This window comes from Muntiacus reevesi, chromosome 7 (assembly GCF_963930625.1).
Source record: "Muntiacus reevesi chromosome 7, mMunRee1.1, whole genome shotgun sequence".
Lineage (NCBI taxonomy): Eukaryota > Metazoa > Chordata > Mammalia > Artiodactyla > Cervidae > Muntiacus > Muntiacus reevesi.
Window position 1 is genome coordinate 31507838 of NC_089255.1, and position 15413 is coordinate 31523250.

At 45.3% G+C, this 15413-nt stretch overlaps 1 protein-coding gene across 5 annotated transcripts in view; it reads right to left on the minus strand.

The window, feature by feature from the left end:
• Window positions 1-13891: 13891 nt before the first annotated feature.
• The window catches only part of MEIS2 (Meis homeobox 2), a 219968-nt gene continuing 218446 nt past the window's right edge, over window positions 13892-15413 (minus strand). For 2 of the 5 annotated variants that reach the window (XM_065940446.1, XM_065940447.1), the window contains exon 12: window positions 13895-15413. This exon is cut by the window's right edge and continues 533 nt beyond it. The gene's annotated coding sequence lies outside the window, so the exon portion shown is untranslated. The other 3 variants (XM_065940455.1, XM_065940454.1, XM_065940448.1) reach the window with 3 other exon arrangements.

Here is a 15413-nt window from a genome sequence, read left to right on the forward strand (position 1 = left end):
AGACTTGGTCTCCACAGAAACATTAAAAGAGGCATACATCACAAAATGACTTTACAAATAAATCATGGTACACAAGACGTGGTATAAAATGTCTGCTCCCATTGGATTTTCGAAGGTCATTTATAGCAAAGCAGGAAAATCAAATTGAACATAATTTAGAAATAAAATTTTGATAATTGAGCTAAGTAACTTGAACTTGTCAATCACCTGTGACCTTATTCTATTTACACTTTCACTTCAACATTCAAAAGTCCTAAGGCCGCTGGATAAGCGTCTAGTATTAACAACTGCCCTTGCTCTGTGGCGGGGAGGCGGGGTGTGGGATGGGAGATGTGGGGGCTGGCAACATTACCCCTCTGTTCAGATTATTCAATCTGTTTTAGAATTAAGACACCTGGGTCTATGAGTAAATGAGAAAAGTTAAACTTTGTAGTCAGCTATTTGCCTCTAACTTTCCTTAAGGGGAACTTACTTTAAAAATGCGACACTGTGTTATATTTGTGAATGGGTTAGATTGTTTTAGGAGCTCTTGTTGCTTGAGTTTCCTTACTGAGACCTCTCCCCCCTTTTATTTATGTGAAGGTGACGTAAGGGACATTAGGCACTCTTCATGTTCTTTATCCTTAAAGCTTATATTTAAGTGTCCTGTCCCACAAAAGCACATCATGTTTAGGACAGTCCCTTAAAAATGTCTAAACACGGTGTACATTTTAAGTTTTACACCTTAATTCTGCATGAATATAATCACGTTTAATCCATTGCTTCTGTCTACTGACATTTAAAAGAGGGGAGTAAAGCGGAAAGATGCTCACCTAGTTCTTTAAGCAGGCCTCCTCATGTACCCCAGCCCTAATCTGTCAGCTGCTTCAGGGGGGACACGGGGGGTGAGGGCCCACAGACTCCTACCAGCAGCCCAGGCCGGGAGTCAGGGACATGTTTGTGAAGACTTCTCAGTGGGTTTGGGGCTGCGCGTCTTACTCTGGCCAGGTTTCTGCTTGGGGAGTCTGGGGGCAATTGGCTTGCTCCCAAGCCCCTCTCAGCCTTCTTTGGCTGAGCGGAATCCTGTAAAACTCAGTTGGATAATAGAGTCTCTCTCTTCTCTTTTCCCAGAATCTGTTCCAAAGCAGACTTAGACCCACTGAAGCTTGTAGGGACTTCCTGGTCTTTGCTATTGCTCTCCTAGGTCATCAAAGCCACGCAACATGGCAGTTTCCTACAGGGAAGCCTTCGAAGGATGACAGATCCAGGGATGACAGAGTGATTTCATCCACGAGGGGTGAGGGTTGGGGGAGGGGGGTGCTCTGACAGTTACTCTTTTTTCTGGTTCCAAATCTACTCCTGGAGCTGGAGGCAGGTCTCCCACCCTGGTACCACCAGAAGTCACCCCACGGCCTTGAGACCCCCATCCCAGCAGAGACTGATGGAGCGGGCCGGTGCTGGAGCAGCTGGGCTTGAGCACTGCCTGGTGATCTTCCCTATTTTTAACGGATGATGCAGGAAGCTGAGGCACCAGCCCTTCTGGCTGCAGACTTTCTCGTGCACCACTGTGGGACCACTGGCAGTCACTGCTCTGCAACTAGGAGGTGTCTGCCCTGTTCTGCTTCTCCGAGTCCAGGGAGTGGTTGGGACCTGACGATCTCATCCTAATTCCCTTCCCAGCAGTCAGGGAAGAGCCCGGGGGAAGAGAAGAGTGAAAAGCAATGCTCCCCCCTACAACTCCCAGGTTGCAGGTGGTGTCCTCCTCGAGACCTTGAGCAGTGGGAACCTCGCTCGGCAGGACACCCCAAGTTCCTGTGGGCACCTGTGCTCTTCCCCACCAGAGGCGCCTCAGGGCACCTTGCATAGAGGTTTGATGTTTTTCCTTTCCCGTTATTGAAGAGTGGAGGCAGAAGAAAGAGAATAGGGTAGGGAGCTGCTGCTGCTGCTGCTGCTAAGTCGCTTCAGTCGTGTCCGACTCTGTGCGACCCCATAGACAGCAGCCCACCAGGCTCCCCCGTCCCTGGGGTTCTCCAGGCAAGAACACTGGAGTGGGTTACCAGTTCCTTCTCCAAGGGCAGGGAGAGGAGATAATAATTACTGAGCTTTGTGGCTGTTTCTGTGATGTGTGCCTAAGTCGTTCGTGTGTGTGTGTGTGTGTGTGTGTGTGTGTAACAGAAAGAAGGAGGGAGGAGAGGGAACATGGAAAAGGGAGAGAAAGAGGGAGAGGAAAATGGGAAGAGAAAGAAAGAAGTCTAAAGAACCGCAGACCAAGGCGATCAGTGGAACCGAGAGACGCACCAGACCCAGTTAGCTACCCTGGCTTCACCTCACAGGTCTGGAATAGACACGGATAGCTTGGGGTTCATTTATCCCTTTTTGTTTGTCAGTCTCAAGAAATTTCTTTGTTCCCCAGGACCTGAAGAGAGAGGCTGGCAGGCAAGTGGGGCCGGAGTGGCCGTGTACAGGTTCGGCCAGGAGGGCTGGGCTCCGTGGTGCCTGGTTTGTGCCCGGCTGGACTGCCTCACCCGCCGGCCTTGCCTTCAAACCCTTCATGTAGGTGAGTGCCTGAGGCTTGCCTTCCACCAATTCAGCTTGTTTTCTGTAAAAACTGAAATTACGAGCTACGTTGACTTATTTTTTGAAGTCACGTTTGCCTGAGATTGTATTTATCAGGCAAAGTGGAGAGCTAAGAAGAGTTTGGGTAATTTCAAATGAAAACTACCACAAATGACAATTTGTGTGAGAGTGAAGATGGGGCTACTTTAGACAGTGCCCTGGACCTGGCTCTGTATTCGGATAGAAATAATCCCACTTGTATATTACCATGTGCCTGTACATGGCATCATCAATATCTTAAACTCCCCAATTCTGTTGGATTTCAGAGTGAAAGGCTGACACAGACCAAGAGCCTACTTCTGTGTGAGTGTGTTTAGGAAAAATACTTTGGTCCTAAGAGATCCGCCTGAAATACTAAGACACAGGAAACAGAGGAGGAGAAAAGGAAGTTCACATTAACTCTGGGAGAGAGGAGGAAGGAGGGGAAGATGCAGGAGGAGGAAGACCGCGGCTGGGGGGGATGGGAGGGAGGCTAGAGACAGAGACGGAGAGATTTTCACACATGCAGACCGAGGGCTTTGAAGCCCTCGACCCCGACCCCCAAACCCAAGTGCATCTCACAAAACAGGTTTGGCTCGTATTTCAGGCCGTCTCCTCGCCCCGCGTCCGCGCTCCCCGGGGCCCTAATTCACTCCTGCCCTCTCCACACAAATGACATTCGAACCCGGGAAAATAATTGCATTAGAGCAGATTACTTATAACCGATAGTTATCCGTCTTTTTCTGTTCGACAGAAGTCTATTAAACTCAGCACAGCCATTACCAGCTGAGCTCTAGAGCGCGCCTTCATTAAGAAAATTAAAATCATACTTCTGAATCTAAGCAAAGCCTGCGCAAGGTCTCCGAAGTCTGCGTCAAACCCCCGACGTTTTTTAGAAACCCGATTTTCCCGCGAATCCATGTCTGCTTTTTTGGAAACCGTAGGTCAGGGTGGAAAGATTGAGAGTGATGACAATTACTCCAAGATAGGGATGTCTGAGCTCCGGAGGTACCATCTTTCTTCGCAGCCCCTCCCCTGCTCCCCGGACGCCTCCCCTCCTCGGATCTTTCCTCGGGCGCTTTCCAGGGAAGGCACCGCACCTCTGCAGGTGTGACCCGGGCTTGGAGAGCTGGTGCGGTGGGGGAGGCGGGAGACACGGGGAGGTGTGGGATTGTGGCCCCCGAAGCTGCGTGGGTGAACGTCCCCAGCTGACATCTGCGGCCAGAGGCCCGCTCGACAGTGCACACCTCTTCCACACACACACACCATAGCGTGCAGAGGGGACACACTCTTCCCCTCCATTGCATTTCACACTTGCTCCAGGGCCAACGTGGCCTAGGGTCCTTTTGTCCACCCGGGCACCTGGAGCCTGGCCCGGGACTGGGCGGGCAGCTGCGTGTGCCTGGGACAGGGGACCTCTTCCTTTTGGCGGGGTCTTCGGCTTCTGGGGTGCTGGTGGGGTTTCCTCCTTGGTTTAGTAGGAGCCTCAGTTCACAGTACCCCTTGATGATTGGGAGCACAATCGGCCGCGCAGTTCCCCGCCTGTCCCGAGCCTCTGGGAGGGGAGGAGGGAACAGGTGGGGAAGGGGGCAGGGGCCACACTCCCTCCCTGCCTGTGGTCTCAGGGTAATAGCTCCCAGTGCTCCAGCCCAGGGGGGATCTCCAATTCCAGGGTAGGAGAGCTCTGTGCTCAGTTTGGAGGGGGCGCGTTTCCATTGATTTTTCGTGGCATCTGAAAATTTATAGGGTTTGAAGAATAATTTTTAGCATGGTTTATTTATTTCTTTATTGTTAGCCACCACCCTGTGTTTCAGCATTTTGCTTTGTAAAATGTTAATTACTCTGTATTTCTCTGAGAAGTCTGCCCAACTTCAGGGCTCTAAAGGAAAACACAAGGGCTTTGGCATGTTTTCCGGGTATCCTTTCCTAGGGCTCTAAGAGCAGAGATGCACCGCGTCCTTTTTTGTCAGAATGCCCCGTAATAGAGTTCTCACCCCTCTTTATGTCTAATGAGGGCTTTGAGGTTTATTAAAGGAAAATAGCACACACCCCCTCAGCACTCAAATACGGGATTAGGTGGAGCTTACTTGCAAGTGTATAATACTGTTGTCCCTTGCAAGTGTCTAATTCTCTTTCCCATAACTTCTATTTGACAAAAAAATCCTACAAAATTCAAGTGATGAAAGTCACCGAATAGATGTGGGCAAGTGAACATCCTTTTACATCTCCACAGCTTTCAACCTGCTAAACTAGAGGATATTAAAAAAAAAAAAAAGGGAAAAAGAAAATAAAACAAGTGCACCTTCACTGTTGTTAGTGTTTTTTTCTCATCAAATGTAGACACATCATTAGATTCCTTTTTCCTTTGTAGCAAAAGATGAGGAAGTCAGAAATGAACAGCAGCCTTTTAAGAGCAGCAAATCCAAGACTTTTGAGATGGTTTTCTTGGGAGTCTGTTTTCCCTTCTTTGCCCTTCAAGCAAAACAGAAAACAAAGATAAAAAGGAAGAAACATCATTCCTAGTGGAGGGTTTATTTTGTTGCCACAATAAAAGGGTGGAGACAGTTAATAGCTATTTGAGATGATAATGCTTAGTGATCCCATTCATTTAATCATAATCTTCAAGTGGTTTAAGATTAATGGCAAGAGGTGTTTTTGGTCTCTTCCTAAGGACCTTTGTATTAATTTACTTAGAACACTGACCAGACTGTCAATGTCTCCAAATTTCATTAAGCCGAACTGAGACAAATACAATGAGATTTTCATGTTTTCTTTTTCTGTGAGAATATCTCCTGGAATTATTTTTATTTGGATTCAGCTGCAAGGGGCGGGGGGCACTTGCTTCCTTCTATTATAACTAGGTGGAAATAGATATATAAAATATGTGTGCCACACACACATCCACACATATATTTAAATGAACTCTATGTACATATCCACATATATATTTAAACTAATATCGTTTACAGATAACTTTCCTTTCACTTCTGAGCTTAATGAAGACTTTTCCAAAAGTCAACTTCAGTGACAGGAGACAGGTTCTGCTTCAGCCAGACCAGGATTTATGTTTAAAGTAGGTTTGAAAGCACCGAATGTCTTCAAAACACACAAAAAATAATGAGAACACGTTGGAGTATAAATATTTAACTTTACCTCAGTTGTCATAATAGCCCCAGCAATTCTTGAAACACAACCGGAGGACTAAGGCATCCCTTCGCTGGCATCAGCCCGGGCTGCCTCCGCCCTGCCCAGGAGCGCTGGCCCCCTCAAGTCCCCGGGAAGTTGCCCTTCCCGGAGCATCCCCAAAGAGGAGGATTGGAGAAGGCGTGACGCGGGGCGGGGGAGCCTAGAGGTAAGAGAGCGGATTTTCAAACTCGAAGGTCCCGGCAAGAAATGAACGAGACCCACCTTTCCCTTGCCGTCCTCCCTGCCCGCGGTTTCTTCCCCTCATTTCTCAGAGCAGTTTTCACAAAATCCCGCAATCAGGTACCTTCAAAAAGCATCCCGCCCCCCAACTCCCTACAAACTAAAGTCGTTCCTCACTACAGATCTACGCTCCTTCGGTGGGATCTGGCTGTGGTCAGAAGACTTTCCGCGTCAGAGCTGCTCGGCCAGCGCGTTTCCCGGGGAAGAGAGGCTGGTGGCGGGTCTGCCGACCCGAGGTTGTCCCGGCTCTCGCTACCTGCGCGCCCTCGTGGTACCGTGGTTAGCATTCGGGAAGATGCACTGGGATGCCAAGAAAGCGCCTCTGTGCACCGAAAAGGTTGAAAAATAACCCCAGCATTCTCATTTAATACCAGTCCCACACCTTGCACTGGCGTGAAGCACCCGGGGAAGATCAAGTGTCAAGGACAGTGGCAGTTTATTTTGGTGCATTTCAGTTCTCCTTTCCGTTTCCAGCAAAACTGAGAACACAGTGGAGAAAGAAGAAGGACCTTTAGAGAAAAGACCTGTGTGTGTGTGTGTGTGTGTGTGTGTGTGTGTGTAGTTAGGTAGGTAGATACGAAGACAAGTTTCAAGCACATTCTCTATTTAAAAGCAAAAACAAAACCCAGACAGGGGCCGAGATCTCCTGGCGGTGCAGCGAAGGGTCATTCAAGACAAGCAACTGTCTGAATTCCGAAAGCAATTTCTTGGGACTTTACTGAAATAGTGAGAGTTCCCAGGAGTTTAATTTTGCAAGACTGTAAAATGTTTTGTATTGGCCTCTTTTTCCATTAGATGTCCATTAAAAAAAAAAAAAAAAACAACTTCTACAGCATCTATTAAACATATTTCCTTGGACTCAAAATCTACAGCTCGGCAGAAACAAACAAGTCACAGCAAAACCCCGGAAAATAAAGAGATTCAGAAGAATACCTGTCCCTTGCTTAGTCATTTGATAGTTTATTCCCTGGAGGCCAAGTGAAGGTGGGGGTTTGAATTTTATTTTTCGTATGTTATTATTATTTTTCTCATATATTCACTTAAATGTTCAGCTTTGACAAACTATTCTCCTACCGCGGGGTTCTTTTGCAGAACGGAGGTGGGGGTGGTGAAGCGAATCAGTCGAGCGGAGCGGGGGTGGGGAGCGCAGAAAAACACGACTTGCTTCGCAGGGGGCTGACGCGCAGCCGTCTACTCCATTAACCAGCAGGGGGCGCTCTTATGTTATCTCTGGACCAGACAGCCGAGCCGCTTGGCGCTACAAGACAGGCTTTGCAGTTTTACGCAGCTGCAAAAGGAAGGGGGGCGGGGGGAGTGTAGCTCCTAAACCCTCAGCAGCTCTTCCACTTGGGTTATTTACCCGCTGTTAGGCAACATACCTACGGCTCGCTTTACCTTCCCACTCCGCTTATAGTGCACCCCCCTCCCCATCAACCCCTTTTCATCTGCATCTATGAAGCACATGTATAATCTCTCTCCCTAGCCTTGAAATATACATTAATGCAACTTATTAAATGCGCCGACGAATAGTCAACATTTTTTTCGCCTGTTAGTTCCGCTGATCCAAGCAGGATTTATTTGCAGATCTCACATCCCGGAGTCATAATGCGTGATTTTTTTCCCCTTAAATAAAATTGGTCAAATGTTGACAACCTTTAAGCCAATCTAACGCTCAAGATTAGTGATGGGAAACTAATGAGAAAATATCAGATCGCCCGGCCTGAGGGCTGCCAATTAAATCTTCGCTGATTGAAAAATAAAAGCGGACTTGGGGTGTGAGCCCAGCTCAACTTCAACTATTAATTTAACATGTTGCCGGGTCCATGCCTTCTCTCCTCTAAACAGCTTCCTGTAATAGCCCTTCCTCCTCTCTCATCCCTCAACCTAAAAGTCAAGTGTTATTTCTCCGAATATTTCGAGAGGTTCATATCAGGATGATCGTTTCTTACACCGTAAATATTAGGCCTTTAAGCAATATGATTTAACTAATTAGAAAATTTACATCATTAAGTCTCAGGGAGAGAAAAAAGAGAAACAAATCTGCCAGTCATTTTAAAGGAGACAGGCACTATTGAAGTGTGAAGAAATCGGCTCTAATTCAAAAAGGCAATCGGGCAGAAAAAGCCCTCAACATTACCCCGCTAGTTATTAATCAGAGCGGGTTCTCTCTGCTCCCCACTCCCCCTCCTCTCTCAGCACTGAGTTTAAGTTCGTTTTTTTGCCAGTGGCCCATGTCATATTTATACTGAGGTTTTGTCTGCTAAAGGATTGAAATCTGAAAATGTTTCAATATGAAGAAATCAGAATCTTCAAAGGGGAAAAAAAAAAAATCATAGAATCACCTTTCTTCCAGACAAGTAAACCTGTTGTGATAAACAATCCTCACCCCCTCTTTATTTTTTGTCCATTCTTTCTTTTTTTCTCCCCATTAAGTTCCTATTTTGAAACCTGCTTGGTGAGAACGAGATAAAGTCTTTGTGTTCCGCTCCCCTCCCCCTCCTTTCTTGCACCCCTCCTTCCGCCAAAGTGAGAAACTTAGACTGAAAGCAGAAAAGTACAAATACATTAACAAAGCCCCACTCACTTGATAAAAAGGCCATGGTCTAGGCTTACATGTCAGGAATCTAAGAGAAGGGGAATCAATCCGGTGGGTCTCCGGACAAAAGATGATGAACTAGAAATTCCCACCACCTATGTATAACATTTGATGGTGTATGTGAGTAAAATGAAAAAGAAAGGCAGATAGGTGAGAATTATTTTAAAGTGCATTGTGGTGGTGTGTGCCTTTTTCTCTATCCTTCCCCCCACCCCTTCTCTATTCAAGCTTAAAACAGCAGCCTCATTATGGCGAGGTGCCCCTTCCCACCATACTCTTACTTAAGCCCTTGGTCCACCACACACAGAGTCCTTCCCCTCGTCTTCTCATTCCCAGCAAATTAACTCAAGAGGGGACTAACTGCAAAGGAACTTTGTGAGTAGTTCCATTTGGAAATCCAGCCCTTCCTGGCATCTCAGAGGACTTGTCCTTAGACATTGGGTTAAAAAAATTAATAGCAAGCCTTAGGTATTCAATTTCCCTGCATTATTATTTATTTTTAAATTACAAAGAGGTCCCAAAGGCCCGTCTTTTTTTTTTTCCCCCCTTTTTCTGCCTGGCTCAATTCTTCTCTTATTTGATACCTTTGGAGCCTCCTTTTTTTTTCTTATCCTCCTTTCCACCTTACAATCTAAAAGTTTCACAACCTTGCTTCCCACCAAGTCCCTGGACCTGGAATTTTCAAGTCTCTGGGCTTCTGCCCGCCTGGAGCTGCTCTCCAGCGTTAGTTCAATGCCATTCCTCACCTTACCAGATTTCAACTGTGCAGGGGACAGCAGTAGCAGACCTGGGCTATTAACACACCACAGTTAATTCTCTGCAGGAACTTTTACTAGGTGGGACGTGTGGAAGGAGAAAACATCTGTAAACAGTGAGCTGCTCTTGAGGGTGGGGAGTGAGTCCTGACATAAGAGGCCGGAACGCATATAAAATATGGCAGAATTCGTGAAGGAACTAGATTGGAGTTACATTTTGGTGACAGAAGGAAAGGAAACAGAAAAGAGTGGGGGACACTGGGAAGAATCTAGAATGCTCCCCAAATTTAGCTTGCTTTCTGATTGTCAGGGAACAGATGGGAGTCGAACGTGCTCCTCTTAGAGAAAGATGAGAGTAAAATGGACACTTCTGTCACTTTCAGGAGGCGGGACACTGAGAGGTGAAAATATACAAGACAATGGCCTCTGGCGCTGGAGGGCTCCCCTGGCGGGCTCCCCACCCTTAGCCCCTTCCCTCTAGGAACCCTCCTTACCTTTGCTGCTTGCATTTGATCTGACACTCTGGAGTTTCCTGGGCTAGGTTCTTTGAGAGAAAAAAAAGACCTTGAGAATCAACCGGTCTCCTCCAGCATCTACTCCGAAGCCAAGAAACATAACAATAAAATTTACAGCGCCTTTAACAACTCGCAAGTAAAGCATTAAAATTCTATTTAATTGAGAAAATATTGATTTTTAAGTCTAGCAAAAGCGAAATCGTAATTTAGCTGCAAACTTTCAGGCGGGAATATAACGTATTATGTCGCCGTATTATGGATCCACCGTATTATACCTATGCAACATCACATCTTTAATTGCACTACTTTATGAAGTGATAAAGACAAAAGATAACCCGACTTAGGCAAACGCTTAAAAAAAAAGAGGACCTAGAGTAATTTCCTTTTCCAGTTATTTATAAAATAATTGTCTCTTTTTTTTTGAAATAGAAAAAAAAAAGTCCAAAGGGGAGGAAAGAAATAAAAAGAACGGAAAACCACAGACCAGTCTAAAAGCAACTCACATTAGCAAGTCCGTTGATATTCTGTACCAATGGAGGAATGAAGCCAACACATTTAGAGAAAATGCATTCACGGACAAAATCGCATCCTCCTCTAAACGAAATAAACCTGGGTCTTTTTTCTTACTTTACTCCCCCGTCCTGTTTTGGGGAGTGGGGGGCAGAATCCATTGGTGGATAGGGAAAGGAAAGAAAATCAGGCTTTCTATGTTATTTCTGTATCGGTTTTTGGTATTATAGAGGAGTAAAGAAGTTTTTGTGTGGTGGTTTTTCATTGATCAGTCACTCTGAGCTAATGTAATTATCCTCATCAATAGGAGGCTGCAGAGAGAATCATTATGTGGGTGACATTGATAAATGATCGCCCAGGAACGGCCCTCTCGCGGGCAACCCCCACAGCTGACCCTCCCCCCAACACAATGTAGTCATAGAAACACCTAGAGCAGCTCGGGCCCCGCCGCGGAAGGGGCAGGCGAGGGAAGAAAGCCTCGGGCGGCCGGGGCGGGGGCGGGGGCGGCCGGTCCCAGACCCACACCCGTCCCAGCGACAAAAACAGCCCACGGCGGGGACGCAGGAGGGCGTCGCGGGAGGGAGGAGCCCTCTTTCCAGCAGCAAACCTCTCACAGTTGCTCACAACAAAGTGAAAATCCGTCCTGCGGACGACCCATTCATTCCTCCACACCTTTACCGTGCGTGATCTCTCTACCAACAACCTCTGGTGTTTGCCGAGACACACGTTCAGACAGATGTCTCCAAAGTAGTTAAATAATTAGGTTACAAACCTGTGGGCATCTCATTCTCACGAGGGTCTCCTCCCACCTCCCCACCCCCGTTCCAAAAGCCCCAAACAGCAAACAAACCAAACCCACAGACCCAACTGAACAAAGACGGCAGCTGGGCGACCCCCTCACTGCCTTCTCCCCACTTATTTACTGGGTGACCCTTCCTTTCGCTTCACCTCCTAACCCAGTGCCTCTCATTATGAGAGAATGGATTTTGCGATTGTTCCTGTCAGGGGGGAAAAAAAAATCCCCACCGAACCCCACGTTTTCATCTTTGGACTGTTTTATTTAAGCCAATGGGAAAGTATTGAGAACAGTAATTGATTCATAATGATCCATAAATCGATGTCGGGGAACGGTGAGGGGGGGGGTGGGGATGGAGATGTATGAAGAGTGGGAAGGGGGATGCTGTTTATTTATTTTATTTCTAAAGCTTCAAGTAAAGTAGCTTTGACACTGTTGGGGCTGGAGGGGAGGAGCTGTTGGGCTCTGCTGGATCATCCATCATCGCTGTCACCCAGAGTCTGCCCCGAGGAGCCGTAGACGCAATCTCCCTTCTGTCTCTACACCGAAACTATTAATATTAAAACCTCCCTTCAAACACTGCCCGGACCGTCTCCATTCTCATCACAATCTGACCGGCCTCCCCCACCAGACCAGCTTCCTCCAAGCCCGGCCCCGACGGAGGGAGCTCCACGACCGCGCACGACACCCTTATTGATTCCAGCGACTCTTAGGTTCCCCCTCCTCACGCCGTCGGTTTGAAACGCGTCTGTCTGTCTAACACACGCGCGCACGCGCGCCGCTGCGCGCGCGCAGAGAAGGCCAGGTGAGGGCCGGCGCCGCCGGCGCCCAGGGGCCGAGTCCGCACGCCCCCTGCGCCTGCCGCAGCCCCCGCCTGCCTCCTCCCAGGCTAGCCCAGGCCCGGCTGGGGCTGCCAAGCCCGCACCCCCGAACGCCGCCCCCGCCCCCGACACCGGCCCTTCTAACACAGTGGCAACTTGCAGCGGAGGTCCAGGCTCCTTATCAAATTGCTGACCTGCAAGACTGGTGGGGAACTTGTGGAGGATCCCTGTCCAGCCCCTTTGAAGGAAGGTCCCTGCTCTGACAGCTGCTAGAGATATTAGCCACATTTCCCTTCCCAAGTCTGCTCCGGGTTAACAGGCCCACAGGGGCGGGAGGGGGCTAGGATCCTGACGGGCTTTTCTGGACAGATCTAAGCGGGGTGAGCTGGGGCGAGTGCGGGGCGCTGACCTGGGCGAGGGGGAGGAGGAGTGTGGGGAAGACACAGACTTCCCTTATCTTTTCTTCTCATTTTCCTTCAAAATGTGGCTTCTTGCTCAATTCCCAACCCTTAACAGATGGCGACTGCAGTTCTCTCAGAATTTCTTAAAGAAAGGGAAACCTTTGGAATTTATTTCTGCTTTTGCTTTTCCATATAAATAAAAAAGTGTTTTTATATTACTCTTGTTTTGGAGAACATAAGCAATTTTATTCAGACTACAGTATTTCCTTTAACACTATATGGTTGTCAAAACACCATTCCCAGTTTCTTTGCTTTTGACAGCTGAGTCTTTCTTAAATATACCCAAATCGGAACTCTTTATACTAAATAGTAAACCCGAGATAGGAGCAAGTGCCTTCCGAGGTGGTATAAAAAAAAGCATTATAAAAAATTGGACAACTCTACCATCTCTCTATCTGAGCATCTGGAGTGGGGCGGCGGGAGAACAAGGAAATGCAAACAAATATTATTACAACGATTATTCACCTCTAAATATTTAAGAAGGTTAAGGTTAAAGTGATAGGGTGTGAAGTTGCTAAAGAAATTAAACCTGAGATGACTTTATCTGTTAAAACCAAGAATAGAGAGTTCTGGGATCTAAACTGTGATGAAGTAGCTTAATAATTTCATTAAACACTTTCTAAATATGAGCCAACTACTAAGAAAACCCTTCAGCATTTACTCTACTGACAGGAAAGGAAGAAAAACTTTGCCAAATTTATTTTCAGCTGATGTGAGAGTTAATTTATAAATGAAGAACTTGTCAAATTTTACCTACAAACATTTAAAATAAAAATAAATAATTATTTAAATTTTGCAAAAAGACTTCATATATAATTGGATGACAAAAATGAGAGGGAAGCTCTCTCTATTCCAAGTGGCCCAGAATTTCTCCATGAACAGTTAGCAGGTATCAGAAGTTTTATTTCTGTCTTTAAACAACAGAATGCTAATCAAACTAATAAATGGATTTATAAAAATTCTACCTAAAAATGATACAGAACAATAGCAGCTTATTTCCTTGTTCCTTTGGATACAACTTCTATTAATGGCTGTTTGCTTGTTTGTTGTGCAATGGGAAGAGGGAAGAACCCAAAATAAGATTCAAACTTGGATTTCTGAGATAGTGCATGATTTCCCAACCAGGCTGACAGCACACAAGTAAACAAAAGTTTATGACAGTATCCCTTCTGAACACAGGACTCGAAGTTTGGGTGTTACAAAATTCCAGGATAGTATATTTATTTGAACAACTGAGAGGCATGCAAATCCCTCACACCTTTTTTCACTCTGCTTACTTTGGCAGGCGTTTTGTGTAATGCCATCATGTTAATGTCAGAGGTGTTCAGGAATGTTGCATGAAATTTTGAAAATGGCATTACATTGCCTGTTTTGCTGTTGTTTTAGAAAAAAAAATTAGGTTTAATGAGCAAATCATGACACTATAGTGCCTGCATGTGGAGGTGTCTGAAATAAAAAGACAGCATCCTATAATTTATATTAAATATTAATGATTAAGTAATCTTTTCAACACAGGATTTCAAATTCCATAGAAGTTGTTTACTCATCTATGAACATCTATATGTAAATTCTTAATTTACATATTCAACAGTATTTTAGTAACTAAGACAGAGAAAAAACACAGGCAGATGAATTATCTTTGAGCACAGACGTTAGTTATTTCTTATGATGTAAAATTAACCCTGAAAAAACCCTTTATTCTGGCAGAAGATGAACATGAAAAGCTTCATCTGAAAGTATTTTTTTTTAACATCATGCAGCTAAAGAGGAGGTTGGACATGTTGGTGATATTTCAACCTGGCTCATAACACACACACACACACACACACACACACACACACACACACAATTTCATACCTTTAGAAGTTTTCTGCTGGTAGAATTTATAGGCCAAATATATACTGAAAGCTTACAGATGGTTACCTTAAAAAATTGTTGGTAAGTTAAGTTTTGATATATACTGGATTTCTGGAGGCAAAGCCATCATCTACTTTCAATCCCAAGCATAGGCTCTGTGCAACCTTGCCTTAAAACTATTAAAAACACAAAAGCCTAACAAAAAATCAAAAATGAAATATTTATTACCGCATTTTGTGACTTAACACTTTTTTTTTTAACATAACGTCACAGTCCTCATACAAGTATTTTAATGTAAATTTGACAAAGCTTAAAGGTAACAGCATTTTCTTCTAGTGAGGAACACGTGCTGAGAAAAGAAGAATTCATGGACATACAATACCAATTCCACAGCAGATCTGATACTAGCAAAAACATTCTTTTTTTTTTTTTCAATTGAGGTAAACACATAGAATATCTAACATGAAACAATTAATAGACCGAACTCTGTACGAAGTTTGTTACAGTATTCTCTTGCTCCTTTTTATCCCCCAAGCTTTGAGTTTCTGATAAAGTCCTAGTTCTGGTACTATGACCATTAATAACTTTTTTGTGTGTTGAGGAAAGCTGCCCAACTTAAGATTGTTTTGTCCACAGCCAAGGCTTAGAACTCCTGGAAGAAGTTCCTGCTCTGTCTTTAAATCTTCATTGGCAAGCTCTTTGAAGAAGAGTCCCCCAAAATAATAATAAGAATTGGCTTATGAAGCACAAACTATAAAGATCTGTTTGAAACTAAAGGACACATTTATGGAGGAACAAAGGCCGGGCATGAAAACACATTCTTGAAGCCGGAGTCCGAGGGATGAGGTTCAGCCAAACGTTCACCAAGGTCTCCAGCGTGGTTCTTTTCTCATTGGCCCAACAGGTTTAAAATATACCACAGTCTCTCCTGGATAGTGAATTCACTGATGAACCAAAACAGTCATTCTTTTGGGAACAACACACATAGTGTGGAAAACAAGGATATATTTTTTTTTTCTCTTCTAAAACTATTTGAGGCAACATAACGGAGTGATCAACAGAAATGTACAAGTTTAACTTAGTTCCTATGTTTATACTACAG